The sequence below is a fragment of the Bison bison genome, unplaced genomic scaffold (genome assembly GCF_000754665.1).
Source record: "Bison bison bison isolate TAMUID 2011002044 unplaced genomic scaffold, Bison_UMD1.0 scf7180017864252, whole genome shotgun sequence".
NCBI lineage: Eukaryota > Metazoa > Chordata > Mammalia > Artiodactyla > Bovidae > Bison > Bison bison.
Genome location: NW_011494824.1, coordinates 2540477 through 2555963, shown reverse-complemented (window position 1 = coordinate 2555963; position 15487 = coordinate 2540477). Strand labels below are relative to the sequence as shown.

Sequence of the window (15487 nt, the reverse complement as noted above, 5' to 3'; positions counted from 1 at the left end):
TGGCACAAGAAGGTCTCCTCTTACAATATTTTTCACTTTCTTCCTGGAGTTCATTTGTCTGTCTCACTGGAGTAAACTCTTCTTGAGGGCAGGAATGTTGTCTTAATTAAGACTCTTACTCAAATAGCACTAACTAGAACTAACAAAAATACCATGTGTCTCACTATATGGTCAAATGGATTTTTAAGGTACTCAAAGTGATAAGATCTCTTGTTAAAAGGATCATCAGGTACAATAAACTTTGTAATTAATTAAATTTTGTGATTAATTAATTAAATGATGAATAAGAGATAACCTTTAATCTGATTCACTTATACCAGCAATTATTATTTTAATCAGATGTCCACAGTGGTAAGTATGGGCATCTTTTGGGAGAAAAGAAAAGTAGTAACCTAATAGCTAATATTCACATTGCAAATTATCCCCTTGAAGACATCCAACCAGTTTCTTCTTCTGACATCATTCTTGGAATGGTAAGGAGAAATCCCATTAATGGATTGTTAATAAACTCTAGTTTATGGAAATAATGAGGTTTAAAAAAATTACTTGAACCAAAGTAAGTAAAATGGATTGTATCATTGTAACCAGTTATTTGTTGTAGTTGAGTTGCTAAGTCGTGTCTGACTTTGTGTGACCCCACGGACTGCAGCACACCAGGCTCCTCTGTCCTCCACTATTTCCTAGAGTTGGCTCAAATTCCTGTCCATTGAGTTGGTCATGCTACCTAACCATCTCATTCTCTGCAGCCCCCTTCCTCTCTTGCCCTCAATCTTTCCCAGCGTCAGAGTCTTTTCCAAAGAGCTGGCTCTTCACATTAGGTGGCCAAAGTATTGGAGCTTCAGCAACAGTCCTTCCAATGAATATTCAGGGTTATTTATTTACTCAACTTCTTTTAAAAGGACAGTACAATCTCTGCCCATTGTCACATGACTGGCAAGTCTTTATAAGAGGAGTATACTTTCTGGCCCCACTGAGTGGCTTTGTCAAGTTACTTGCTTTGGTCAACAGAATGTGAGTAGAACTGAAGCGAGCGGAACTTAGGTATGTGGAATGTGAACTGTTTCCAGTTTTAGGAGCAGCACGCGCCAGTGGTTTATAAGAGCTGATTGTTACATGTCCAGAAACTTGGCAAGTCACTTGTTAAACCATTAGTGACCCGAAGTCCTTCATGGTTGTGAGTATTTACATCATGGAATTAGCAAACGCTAAATTAGGACTCCTCCTCCCTCGAGGTTGTTTCCAGCACACAGTCAGCATGGCCCCTCAAAAGCTGATCTTTCAACCTGGAGCCTGGAAGCCAAAACAGTGGTGGAGTAGAGCTAAAGCTGCCTGCAGCAGATGTAATTTGATTGAGAAATGAACCTTTGTTTTTGTAAATCACTGAGTTGTAGGGGTTGTTTGTTACCTCAGCATAATCCACCCAAAACTGACGGATACACCATGCTAACATTACTAGGTTTTCGTGAACACCAATGAGCCCTACCTTTATCTGTCCAGACTTTAGTTCAGGGCATTTCTTCCGACAACTTGTGCCATCACACACCTTGAACCTGAAAGGATGAAAATTACACTCAGAGACTCAAGCCCAGGAACCCAGGTCTTGGAAGATTAATATAAAGATATAAAAGTGTAATTATACTTGTAAAAAAATCACTAAACTACTGCATCCTTTTTAAACCTGGGCAAACGCAAGTCTGTCGCTGGTGGACTTGGACGGTTTGGGAGTGGTTTTCCAGCCCTTTCAACAACAGGTCCTCACCCACGCCCCCTTCCCAGCCCAGGCTCCTGAACGGAGCGCTGTGTCTTTAAGGGGGACGCGCGGAGGTTTCCGCACAGGACAACATGTCTGCGAGGAGCCCGGAGGGGCTCTGCCATCCCTGACTCCCAGCCCACCGCCCGCTTCAGAGGTGATGGGGTGAGTGTGGGCGCGCGCCCACGGGGAGACTGCGGACTCCCGGGGCGGGGGAGCGGCGGGGTCCGCGGGAGGCTCCCCCGGGCCGGGCCGGATGGAGGGGTGAGCTGGGGACCAGCCCCGGGCCCCGGGGGACCGCAGAGGAGCCGCGACCCGCCGACGCTCAGACCGGGTGCGCCAGGTGCCGGCCTGCCCTCGGCGGTGGTCGGGTTATCGTCTTCGTAAAAGATGCGTTTGGACCCGGGATTCTGCGTAAAGGCCTCGTGCAGTTTCTTTGTGCACCTCATTTTGCTCCTCTACCATCTCTCGTCAAAAAAAAGTTATTTAGGAATATCAAAAATATTGTGCTCTCCCCTTATTAAAGTTGCCTTATTGTAGTCAGGACAAATGGTTGGGGCCCTTTCTCTGACTGAGACTTTTCTTCCCACTTGGGCGAGAAACTGAATGCAAGCTAGATACTCAAACAAAGACCCCTGTCCCTACCGTGCTCAAACAAAGGGATTTTCTGATCCTTTCGGAACAGACAGGAGCAGTTTGCTCTAATCACTTACGCTAACCTAATGCTCGAAGTTTACCCAGCAAAGTTATTTTTCCCTCCTTAAAAGAAAAAAAATAAGTACCTGCCACCATAAGAACTTCTAATTAGCCAAGACTACAACGATAATGCTTTTTAAGATAAACTTGTAGAAATTAGCTTGATAAATGGACATAACTAGGGTAATCCTTTGGTGGACTTTTCATTAATGTAATTATTCATATACTTTTTTTGGACTAAAAATAGCTTGAGGCAACTGATAATGAAAAAGTATACAATAAAGTATGCAAAAGTCAAGAGCCAAAACCGGGTAATTAAAATCTTACATCCCTCTAATTCATTTAAATTATGCATTTTACAAGATGAAAATGGATCAGCACCCTTCTTTTTAGGAACAAATGTATTAAATAAAGTAATGTAGGCCTGAAATAAAGGTCCATTTTAGGGAAGATTTTCATTTAAAAAATGCATTAATAATGCTGCTCAGCCTTTTAGCTAATAGTAGAGGTATCTCAGATTTGGGTTTATGACATTTAGAGACTATCTCTATATACCAGTTAATTAGTTGTGGGTCCAGTATAGTTTTTACACTCCATGTGTAACATTTTTCTAAACTTTTTCACTCAATTCCCTAACCGAGGTATCCATCCTTTACAGTTTGGAAGCATTTTTTATTTATTTAAGCCTTCAGTCTGCTGACTACAGACTAATTTTTCTAATTGTCTGGATATGTTTATAAATAGATTAATACATGGTAGTAAATTAATATTTCAACAGAGATGGACAGCTAAAGGATGAATTGTGGTTTCCTTGATACGTCAATTGTCACAGGTAATTATTTGTATTAATTATTATATTCTGCTTTGATTAAAGTTACTGGTGGATAAAAATGCTTTTAGTGTTTTCTCACAAGTCTGTGTGGCTTTCACATTAGAGTGAATTTCTCGCCTAAGATCCAGCCAGGCTCAACCTGCACAAACTTGTTTATAACTCTGCTGGATTAATCCACCTAAAGTGATTAACCCTGGATGGACAAACAGAGCTTTAATTCATCTGTTATTTCCTTTTGAGAACATTGCCTGGTTCTTTGGCCTTTAGCTTGCCTGATATATTGTATGTGTAAAGCTTAAGTATGAAATAATAAAATTAACTTCCGTGGGTGGCTTATGGGGTGATTCTCAATGTTATAGTCATTCATGGTGTGTTTACACCATTATTTACACAAATTATTCATCCAGGTTGCAATCTCTTCCCTTATTCTCTATATTGGTATTCTGGGAGATCATACTGAGAAATCTAGGTTTTAATCTCATAAATTATTAAAAGAATACAACTTCTTCAGAGACCATCAAATGCAGAGGTAATTAACACAAATGTCTTATCTTCCACCAGCTTAGACATCACCCCTTCCAATTAATAGATAATAGAATGAAAACTCATCAAAGGAGAATTCAGAAGCATCATACCATCAACACCACTTTTTCCTTTTTCAAATAACTAAAGTCTACTCTTTTTTCCAGTTTTTTTTTTTCTGCCTGAAATTGGATTCAAAATTTTCCACTGTTAATTTCATGCTAGCAGAGCTTTTATTTAGCTTGAAGAAATTTTATTTAAAATATGAGCTTGGAAGCCAGATTATACAATTAAAGAACTGCAGCTTTATTTTTTAGATTCAGCTCTATGGTGATGTGTTTTAGTAACTGTTGTACCCCGAGCAAGGTAGGGAAAGGATGCTTAAGCAGGGGTGTCTGCATGAACGTTCGCACTAGGGTCCCGAACCCACCCCTCCCCAGTCCTCATGAGTGAACACTGCTCTGACCTTTATCATGGGCGTTAGCATGTTGAAGCATCTCTCTTCACCAGATGGCAGGCTTCTGGAGGGCAGGGGCTATGTGATTCTCCTCTTGGTATCCTGGGTGGCAAGCACATGCCTGGCCCTGAGCAGATACACAAGAAGAGTTTGAATGAAAGAGTGGATGGAGTGAATGGACCTAAGTCAAATAATCACATTCACGGGCATATTTCTGATAGTTTAAAAATTGTTTAAGGAAAACGAAGAGAACTTTTAAATTTTCATTTTCTTTTTTTTAACCTAACCATATCAGTTAATAGATATTTGGTTTTGGGGGGTAATCAGTAAGGAAGAAATGCATATCACAGGACTCCAGCAAACTAGGCCTTCCTATATTATCTTCTACCTTGCTATATTATCTTCTACTTTTCTATATTATCTTCTACCTTCCTATTTTGCAGGAAGATCAACTGAGGAACTGAAAGTAAATTTGGTTGATGATGGGGAAGTGGATCTATGATTCTTTTTTATTTACTTTTTGTATTAAAAAAAAATCCTCAGAATTCTTACTTAAACTACCTCCTCTATTGTATACAAAATGTTAAAAAGAAAAACAGCACTGCCTTTTAGCCACTAAGATCTTCAGGTGAGCATGTGTGAGCAGTAAATACTGGGAGCTTCCTTTTGTTCATATTTTGAAATGTTATAGCACTGGCGATTGGAGAAAGAAATGGCAACCCACTCCAGTGTTCTTGCCTGGAGAACCCCAGGGATGGGGGAGCCTGGTGGGCTGCCGTCTATGGGGTCACACAGAGTCGGACACGACTCAAGTGACTTAGCTGCAGCAGCAGCAGCACTGGTGAGTCCAGTAGTGACATCACTTGCATTATCTGATTTCAGCAACCAGTTTATTAGGGGTACCTAATCTTACCATTTCCCCTGACAGATGGGGAGATGGAGGACTCGGGTGAGCTGGGGCTAAGAAGCATAAGATCAGGCTCATTTTGTTTAATGCAGTGTCCCCTGAGTGCCTGCCCTCTGCCAGGGAGATGAGTGATGTGGGGTACCCTCCCATGGTACCCCCCCCATTCTCTGGATATAGAATCTCCCTTTGCCCAGGCAAGGGACAGCGAACTACCCGCTTGAAGCTAGCTCACACACTGGGACCCCTCCAGGGCCAGATGGGAGCACACTATACCCCATGGGACTGTCCCCTCCAACCTGCAGAGTTAAGGCTACCTAGGCCTGCCTGACTCACACGCTTGAGGATTGTTTTATACAATTATTATTTATACATGAATATAAATATAGACTCTGCCATATACATAACTCTGCCTAAACGTAGACACATGACCACCTGCACGCTTCCTTAGCGCCCTTCTTCCCCTTCTCCTTTCACATCAGCTGCTACCCCCTCAACCCATAGTGTGTCTCCCTATTTTTCTTCATATATATAAAAAATCCGTATACCCTATACAGTTCTACTTATTATTTAATACAAGATCATATTATACACATTTTTCTGCATCTTGCTTTTCTCCCAAAACATTATTCCAGAAATCTCTCTGGCAGAGCTCCAATCCAGTCTTTTCAATGGTGGCATACTAATCCCCAGGGTGACTACACATTGTTTACCGAGCCATTCCCCTGCTGATAGGCATTCCTTTGATTTCAGTCTTCAGCCATTCTAAACAACCCTATGACAAACATCCTAATACATGTTACTTTACATACTGGTCCTTTTTAGTTATACAGAATAGATGCCCAGGAGTTGGATCCCTGATGATATCTATTTTTAATTAATAGAAATTGCAGATTGCTTTTCCTAAAAGCCTTCCCATCTCCACTAGGAATGCACAAGTATACTCTCTTCTCAGCCTCCCTTCCAGCTTCGGCTGATAGACCTCTTCATTTGTGTTAGTGTAAGAGATTTAACAACAGACTTAATATAAGTGATGTTGTGCATCTTTTCACAAATTTCCTGGCCATCTGATTTTGCTCTTGAGTCACTCAGCTACTCACATCTCTGGCCCATTTTTCAACTGGCTTGTTTGTCTGTTTCTTCCCAGTTTGTAAGAGCTCTTTGTGTATTATGGTTGTGGCTGAAAATTCTAAGACTTCTCAAGCCCAGAGCTTCTCTCACTCTGCACTGTAGGGATGGTTGAAATGAGCTCAGGGCTTGCATGGCAGAGCTAGGAAGGCTCTCCTAGGAATGGTTGATGGCCATAGTTACTGCTGGTCACTCTTTAGAGACTAAGTGTTAAAAGAAGACCCTTTTGAGAGAGAAAGTAGCTGTTGTCGGAGGACTGAGAAGGTGAGGCAGTTCTGAACCATGCTGCCTTCCACTGGTTAAGACCTCCGAGAGCGAAGGCCTGCAGAGGCAGAGGAAGTCCCTCTGCCGCCCCCAGAGGGGCAGCACTGTGTTGGCCGACACTTGTGGTTTTGCTTGTCCCTGGCTCAGATGAGCACTCCACTAAATCCAAAGGATTAAATAATCAAAATCAGTGCTTCTGACCCCTGTTTCCACTTTATATCTTAGAACAGATGGCACTCCTATATGTGGCACTCCCAGATTTTGAAGAAACCCAGAGACATCTTATAGGGAGATAAAGCAGGACAGTAATTGGTCACCTCCAGCACTTGTAGGGGCACATCAGTAATAATAGCTCTCAGACTTTGGCACAGGTAGGAGAATCTGAAGCTTATATACCATTTTCAACCCCTACCTCAAGAAAGCATGCAATCTCAAGAATGCAAAACAATAGTCTTGACACTATACAAAAACTTTAAACCTCTTGGTCTGTAAATATAGGGAGTCCTGGTGAAAGTCACTCAGTCGTGTCCGACTCTTTGTGACCCCACGGACTGTATAGTCCATGGACTTCTCCAGGCCAGAACACTGGAGTGGGTGGCCTTTCCCTTCTCCAGGGACTCTTCCCAACCCAGGGATCAAACCCAGGTCTCCTGCATTGCAGGCAGATTCTTTACCAGCTGAGCCACCAGGGACTCAAAGTACTACTATTTTCTATTATCTCCACTTTTGTGTACTTCTAGTAGTAAAAAAAAAAAAAAGTGGTGTACTCTGGAAAGATAAGATTCTAATTTAGAAGAAATGGAATTCTAAAAAAAGAAATGTAGAAAAAACTTCAGGTAAAGTTAGATTACCAAAAAAAAAAAATGTCTAAAACTAAAATCTGGCTTTGTTTACTAAACATAATGTTTACTAACATAAAAAAAAGTTACTCTTGAAGGGGGTCTGTAACTCCCCTCTCATCCCACCGTTCCAGCTTTGGGGGTTTAGTGGTTTAGTAAATCTCTTGAGGGAAATTTAGCCTTTAATTTCTTAAGACTTTTTATATTAATTGTCATATTCAAATCAATGCCTATTATATCAGAAGATATATAAATAGATAAATGGGTATATTTAAGGTATAAATAGGTATATTAAATAGATATATAAATATATAAATAGGTAAATATAAATATATAAATAGGCCTATATATATAAATAGGCCTCTTGTTAAAAGAGGCCTGGTACTTATCTTTTTTGATGATTCTGGTAAATTTATTTATTTATTTATTTTTAAGTCAAGAGATAATGTTAAATATCCTGCCTAATCTCGGAGGAATTACTTGGTGGGGGAAAAAAAATGAGACTTAGAAAACTATACTGCATCTGTAACGAGCAACTGAATTAAAAGCTTCACTAAATACTATTATTAAAGCAACTCATGGCGCCGCAGAGTTGATTGGTGGGGGTGCGGGCCTGGGTGTGGTCGGGGGATCTCCATGGTGCTGGTCTCTGCAGTGCACAGTGCTCTGTATGCTAGCTGTGCATGCCAGGGACTGCTGAGCACCCAGCTGACCTCCATACCCCCAGTCCATGCGGGCCCCAGCTCCCTCCAGGTCTTTCATTTGTTAGTTTCTGCTGTGAGGAAATTCAAGGATGAATGAGCTGGGACAACTGAGGCAGGAAGTCGAGCAGCTGTGGAATCAGATCCAGAGATCAAGCCTTTGGAGTGGGAGCAGTGACTCCAAGACCCTTGACTACCAGAGAACTAACCCTAGGGAATATCAAATAGTTAGAATTCACACAAAGGAAGCCACTTGGATACAAGACCCGGCATCACCCAATCACCAGTAGCACCCTGTGCAGGACGCCTCATCTAAACAACAAACAAAACAAAAATACAAACCAAAGGAAAAACAAACAAACAAACAAAACTCAGCACAAATCTCACCCTATAGGAAGCTTACACAACCACTGGATCAACCTTAGGAGGGTAGAAACTGGAAGGAAGAAAGAATTCAACTTGAAGCCTGAGAAAAGGAGACCTCAAACGTAATAAGTTAAAAAAAAAAATAATGAAAAGGCAGAGAAATACTACACAAATGAAGGAACAAACTAGAAACACAGAAGTCCAAATAAATGAAGAGGAAATAGGCAAACTACCTGAAAAAGAATTCAGAATAATGATAGTAAAGATGATCAAAAACCTTGAAAACAAAGTGGAGAAAATGCAAGAATTAATTAACAAACACCTAGAAGAATTAGGAGAAGGCAATGGCACCCCACTCCAGTACTCTTGCCTGGAAAATTCCATGGATGGAGGAGCCTGGTAGGCTGCAGTCCATGAGGTCGCTAAGAGTCGAACACGACTGAGCGACTTCACTTTCACTTTTCACTTTCATGCACTGGAGAAGGAAATGGCAACCCACTCCAGTATTCTTCCCTGGAGAATCCCAGGGATGGGGGAGCCTGGTGGGCTGCTGTCTATGGGGTCGCACAGAGTCGGACACAACTGAAGCAACTTAGCAGCAGCAGAAGAATTAAAGAATAAACACACAGAGACAAACAACACAGTTAATGAAGTTAAAAATACTTTAGAAGGAATCAACAGCAGAATATCTGAAGCAGAAGAACAAATCAGTGAACTGGAAGATAAAATGGTGGAAATAACTTCTGAAGAGCAGAATAAAGCAAAAAGAATGAAATACAATCAATCAAATCCAAGAGGCACAAAGAGTCCCATATAGGATAAACCCAAGGAGAAACATGCCAAGACACATATTAATGAAACTAATAAAGACTAAACACAAAGAAAGAATATTAAAAGCATCAAGGGAGAAGTAACAAGTAACATACAAGGGAAACCCCATATGCTTAATAGTTGATCTTTCAGCAGAAATTCTGCAGGCCAGAAGGGAATGGAAGGATATATTTAAAGTACTGAAAGGGGAAAATCTACAACTAAGATTACTGTACCTGGCAAAGATCTCATTCAAAATTGATTGAGAAATAAAAAGCTTTTCAGACAAGCAAAAGTTAAGAAAATTCAGTACCACCAAACCAGCTTTACAACAAATGCTAAATGGACTTATATAGTCAAGAAATACAAGAGAAGAAAAAAGACCTACAAAATCAGTTCAGTTGCTCAGTCGTGTCCGACTTTTCGACCCCATGAACCACAGCACGCCAGGCCTCCCTGTCCATCACCAACTCCCAGAGCCCACCCAAACCCATGTCCATCGAGTCAGTGATACCATCCAGCCATCTCATCCTCTCCATCTCAACCTTCTCCTCCATCCCTCAATCTTTCCCAGCATCACGGTCTTTTCAAATGAGTCAGCTCTTTGCATCAGGTGGCCAAAAGTACTGGAGTTTCAGTTTCAACATCAGTCCTTCCAATGAGCACACAGGACTGATCTCCTTTAGGATGGACTGGTTGGATCTCCTTGCAGTCCAAGGGACTCTCAAGAGTCTTCTCCAACACCACAGTTCAAAGCATCAATTCTTCGGCACTCAGCTTTCTTTATAGTCCAACTCTCACATCCAAACGTGACTACTGGAAAAACCATAGCCTTGACTAGATGGACCTCTGTTGACAAAGTAATGTCTCTGCTTTTTAATATGCTGTCTAGGTTGGTTATAACTTTCCTTCCAAGGAGTAAGTATCTGTTAATTTCATGGCTGCAATCACCATCTGCAGTGATTTTTGAACCCAGAAAAATAAAGTCAGCCACTGTTTCCCCATCTATTTGCCATGAATTGACAGGACCAGATGCCATGATCTTCGTTTTCTGAATGTTGAGCTTTAGCCAACTTTTTCACTCTCCTCTTTCACTTTCATCAAGAGGCTTTTTAGTTCCTCTTTACTTTCTGCCATAAGGGTGGTGTCATCTGCATATCTGAGGTTATTGATATTTCTCTCTGCAAGCTCGATTCCAGCTTGTGCTTCTTCCAGCCCAGCGTTTCTCATGATGTACTCTGCATAGAAGTTAAATAAGCAGGGTGACAATATACAGCCTTGATGTACTCCTTTTCCTATTTGGAACCAGTCTGTTGTTCCATGTCCAGTTCTAACTGTTGCTTCCTGACCTGCATATAGGTTTCTCAAGAGGCAGGTCAGGTGGTCTGGTATTCCCATCTCTTTCAGAATTTTCCACAGTTTATCATGATCCACACAGTCAAAGGCTTTGGCATAGTCAATAAAGCAGAAATAGTTTTTCTGGAACTCTCTTGCTTTCTTGATGATCCAGCGGATGTTTGCAATTTGATCTTTGGTTCCTCTGCCTTTTGTAAAACCAGCTTGAACATCTGGAAGTTCATGGTTCACGTATTGCTGAAGCCTGGCTTGGAGAATTTTAAGTGTTACTTTACTAGTGTGTGGTGAAGTCGCTCAGTTGTTTCTGACTCTTTGCAACCCCATGGACTGTAGCATACCAGGCTTTTCCATCCATGGGATTTTCCAGGCAAGAGTACTGGAGTGGGTTGCCATTTCCTTCTCCATACTAGCGTGTGAGATGCGTGCAATTGTGCTGTAGTTTGAGCATTCTTTGGCATTGCCTTTCTTTGGGATTGGAATGAAAAAAACTGACCTTTTCCAGTCCTATGGCCACTGCTGAGTTTTCCAAATTTGCTGGCATATTGAGTGCAGCACTTTCACGGTACCATCTTTCAGGATTTGGAATAGCTCAACTGGAATTCCATCATCTCCACTAGCTTTGTTCATAGTGATGCTTCCTAAGGCCTGCTTGACCTCACATTTCAGAATGTCTGGCTCTAGGTGAGTGATCACACCATCGTGATTATCTGGGTCATGAAGATCTTTTTTGTACAGTTCTTCTGTGTATTCTTGCCACCTCTTCTTAATATCTTCTGCTTCTGTTAGGTCCCTACCATTTCTGTCCTTTATTGAGCCCATCTTTGCATGAAACGTTGCCTTGGTATCTCTAATTTTCTTGAAGAGATCTCTAGTCTTTCCCATTCTCTTGTTTTCCTCTATTTCTTTGCATTGATCGCTGAGGAAGGCTTATCTCTCCTTGCTATTCTTTGGAACTCTGCATTCAAATGAGTATATCTTTCCTTTTTTCCTTTGCTTTTTGCTTCCCTTCTTTTCACAGCTCTTTGTAGGGTTCCTCAGACAGCCATTTTGCTTTTTTGCATTTCTTTTTCTTGGGGATGGTCTTGATTCCTGTCTCCTGTACAATGTCACGAACCTCCAGCCATAGTTCATCAGGCACTCTATCAGATCTAGTCCCTTAAATTGACTTCTCACTTCCACTGTATAGTCCTAAGGGATTTGATTTAGGTCATACCTGAATGGTTTAGTGGTTTTCTCCACTTTCTTCAATTTCAGTCTGAATTCGGCACTAAGGAGTTCATGATCTGAACCACAGTCTACAAAATCAACCCCAAACAATTAAGAAAATGGCAATAGGAACATATATTCAATAATTACTTTAATTTTAAATGGATTTAATGCTCCAGCCAAAAGACACAGAGTGGCTGAATGCATATAAAAACAAGACCCATATATATGCTGTGTACAAGAAACCCACTTCAGACCTCAAGATACATACAGACTGAAAGTGAGAAGATGGAAAAATATATTCCATGCAAATAGGAAGAAAAAGAAAGCTGGAATAGCAATTGTCATGTCAGACAAAATAGACCTTAAAATAAAGAAGTTACAAGAGATAAGGAAGGACACTACATAATGATCAAGGGATCAATCCAAGAGGAAGACATAACAATTGTAAATATCTATGCACCCAACATAGGAGCACCTCAATACATAAGACAAACACTAACAGACATAAAAGGAGAAATTGACAGTAACACAGTAATAGTAGGAACTTTAACACCCCACTCACACCAATGGACAGATCATCAAAACAGAAAATTAATAAGGAAACACAAGTCTTGAATGATACATTAATGAGATAGATCTCATTGATGTCTTTAGGACATCCCATCCAAATGCAGAAGAATACACCTTCTTCTCAAGTGCACATGGAACATTCTCCAGGATAGACCACATCTTGGTTCACAAACCAAGCCTCAGTAAATTTAAGAAAATTGAAATTGTATCAAGCATCTTCTCTGATCACAATGCAGACTAGATATAAATTACAGGAAAATAAATGTAAGAAACACAAACACATGGAGATTAAACAACACATTTCTAAACAACCAACAGGTTACTGAAGAAATCAAAGGGAAATCAGAAAATTTCTAGAAATAAATGACAATGAAAACACAACAACCCAAAACCTATGGGATGCAGCAAAAGCAGTTCTAAGAGGGAAGTTTATAGCAATACAATCCTACCTCAAGAAACAAGAAAAACATCGAATAGACAACGTAACTTTACACCTAAAACAATGGGAAAAAGAACAACAACAACAACAAAAAAAAAACACTCCAAAATTAGTAGAAGGAAAGAAATCATAAAGATCTGAGCAGAAATAAATGAAAAAGAAATGAAAGAAACAATAGTAAAAATTAATAAAACTAAAATCTGGTTGAGAAGATAAACAAAATTGACAAGCCTTTAGCCAGACTCATCAAGAAAAAAAGAAGAATCAAACCAACAAAATTAGAAATGAAAAAAGAGGTTACAACAGACAGTGCAGAAATACAAAGGATTATAAGAGACTATTATTAACAATTATATGGCAATAAAATGGATAACCTGGAAGAAACTTACTGATTCTTAGAAAAGTTCAATCTTCTAAGACTGAACAAGGAAGAAATAGAAATTATGAACAACCCAATTACAAGCACTGAAATTGAAGCTGTGATCAAAAATCTCCCAAAAAACAAAAGCCCAGGACCAGATGGCTTCACAGGAGAAGTTTTAGAAGCCATCCTTCTAAAACTCTTTCAAAAAATTGCAGAGGAAGGAACACTTCCAAACTCATTCTATGAGGCCACTATCACCCTGATACCAAAACCAGACAAAGACAACACCAAAAAAGGAAACTACAGGCCAATATCACTGATGAACATAGACACAAAAATTCTCAACAAAATTTTAGCAAACAGAATTCAGCAACACATCAAAAAGCTCATACACCATGATCAAGTTGGGTTTATTCCAGGATGCAAGGATTCTTCAATATATGCAAATCAATCAATGGGATATACCATATTAACAAATTGAAAGGTAAAAACCATATGATAATCTCAATAGATACAGAAAAAGCCTTTGACAAAATTCAGCACCTATTTATGATTAAAATTCTTCAAAAAATGGGCATGAAAGGAACCTACCTCAACACAGTAAAGGCCATATATGATAAGCCTACAGCAAACATTATTCTCAATGGTGAAAAATTGAAAGCATTCCCCCTAAGATCAGGAACAAGACAAGGGTGTCCACTTTGACCACTATTATTCAACATAGTTCTAGAAGTCCTAGCTATAGCCATCAGAGAAGAAAAATAAATAAAAGGAATCCAGATCAGAAAAGAAGAAATAAAGCTCTCACTGTTTGCAGATGACATGATACTGTACCTAGAAAACCCTAAAGATAGTATCAGAAAATTACTAGAGCTAATCAGTGAATTTAGCAAAGTTGCAGGATACAAAATCAATACAAAGAAATCACTTGCATTTCTATATACTAACAATGAAAAATCAGAAAGAGAAATTAAGGAATCAATCCCATTCACCATTGCAACAAAAAAAAAATAAATATCTAGGAGTAAATTTACCTAAAGAGACAAAAGAACTGTACACAGAAAATTATAAGATACTAATGAAAGAAATCAAAGATGACATAAACAGATGGAGAGATGGTCTATGTTCCTGGGTAGGAAGAATCAATATTGTGAAAATGACTATACTACCAAGTGCAATCTACAGATTCAACGTGATCCCTATCAAATTACCAGTGGCACTTTTCACAGAACTGGAACAAAAAAATTTCACAATTCCTATGGAAACACAAAAGACCCTGAATAGCCAAAGCAGTCTTGAGAAAGAAGAATGGAGCTGGAAGAATCAACCTTCCTGGCTTCAGATTATACTACAAAGCTACAGTCATCCAGACAGTATGGTACTGGCACAAAAACAGAAATATAGACCAACTGAACAAGATAGAAAGCCCAGAAGTAAACCCATGCACCTATGGGTACCTTATTTTTTACAAAGGAGGCAAGAACGTACAATGGGGAAAAGAGAGCCTCTTCAATAAATGGTGCTGGGAAAACCGGACAGCTACATCTAAAAGAATGATACTAGAACACTTCCTAACACTATATACAAAGATAAACTCAAAATGGACTAAAGGCCTAAATGTAAGACCAGAAACTATAAAACTCTTAAGAGGAAAACAGGCAGAACACTTGATGACATAAATCAAAGTAAGATCCTCTACGACCCACCTCCTAGAGTAAAGGAAATAAAAGTAAACAAGTGGGACCTGATTAAACTTAAAAGCTTTTGCACAGCAAAGGAAACTATAAGCAAGGTGGAAAGACAACCCTCAGAATGGGAGAAAATAATAGCAAGCGAAACAACTGACAAAGGATTAATTTCCAAAATATACAAGCAGCTCATACAACTCAATGCCAAGAAAACAAACAACCCAATCAAAAAGTGGGAAAAAGACCTAAATAGACATTTCTCCAAAGAAGACATAGAGATGGCTAACAAACACATGAAAAGATGCTCAAAATCACTCATTATTGCTGCTACTGCTGCTGCTAAGTCGCTTCACTTTTGTCCGACTCTGTGCGCCCCCATAGACAGCAGCCCACCAGGCTACACCGTCCCTGGGATTCTCCAGGCAAGAACACTGGAGTGGGTTGCCATTTCCTTCTCCAATGCACGAAAGTGAAAAGTGAAAGTGAAGTCGCTCAGTCGTGTCCGACTCTTAGCGACCTCATGGACTGCAGCCTACCAGGCTCCTCCATCCATGGAATTTTCCAGGCAAGAGTACTGGAGTGTGGTGCCATT

General features: G+C 40.0%; 1 long non-coding RNA gene across 1 annotated transcript in view; it reads left to right on the top strand.

The window, feature by feature from the left end:
• Positions 1 to 1819: 1819 nt before the first annotated feature.
• LOC104994148 overlaps positions 1820 to 15487 on the top strand; it is a 16284-nt gene continuing 2616 nt past the window's right edge. Inside the window, exons 1-2 of the long non-coding RNA XR_825917.1 lie at positions 1820 to 1915; positions 3225 to 3278. This is a non-coding gene — a long non-coding RNA (uncharacterized LOC104994148). The remainder of the gene's footprint in view (positions 1916 to 3224; positions 3279 to 15487) is intronic.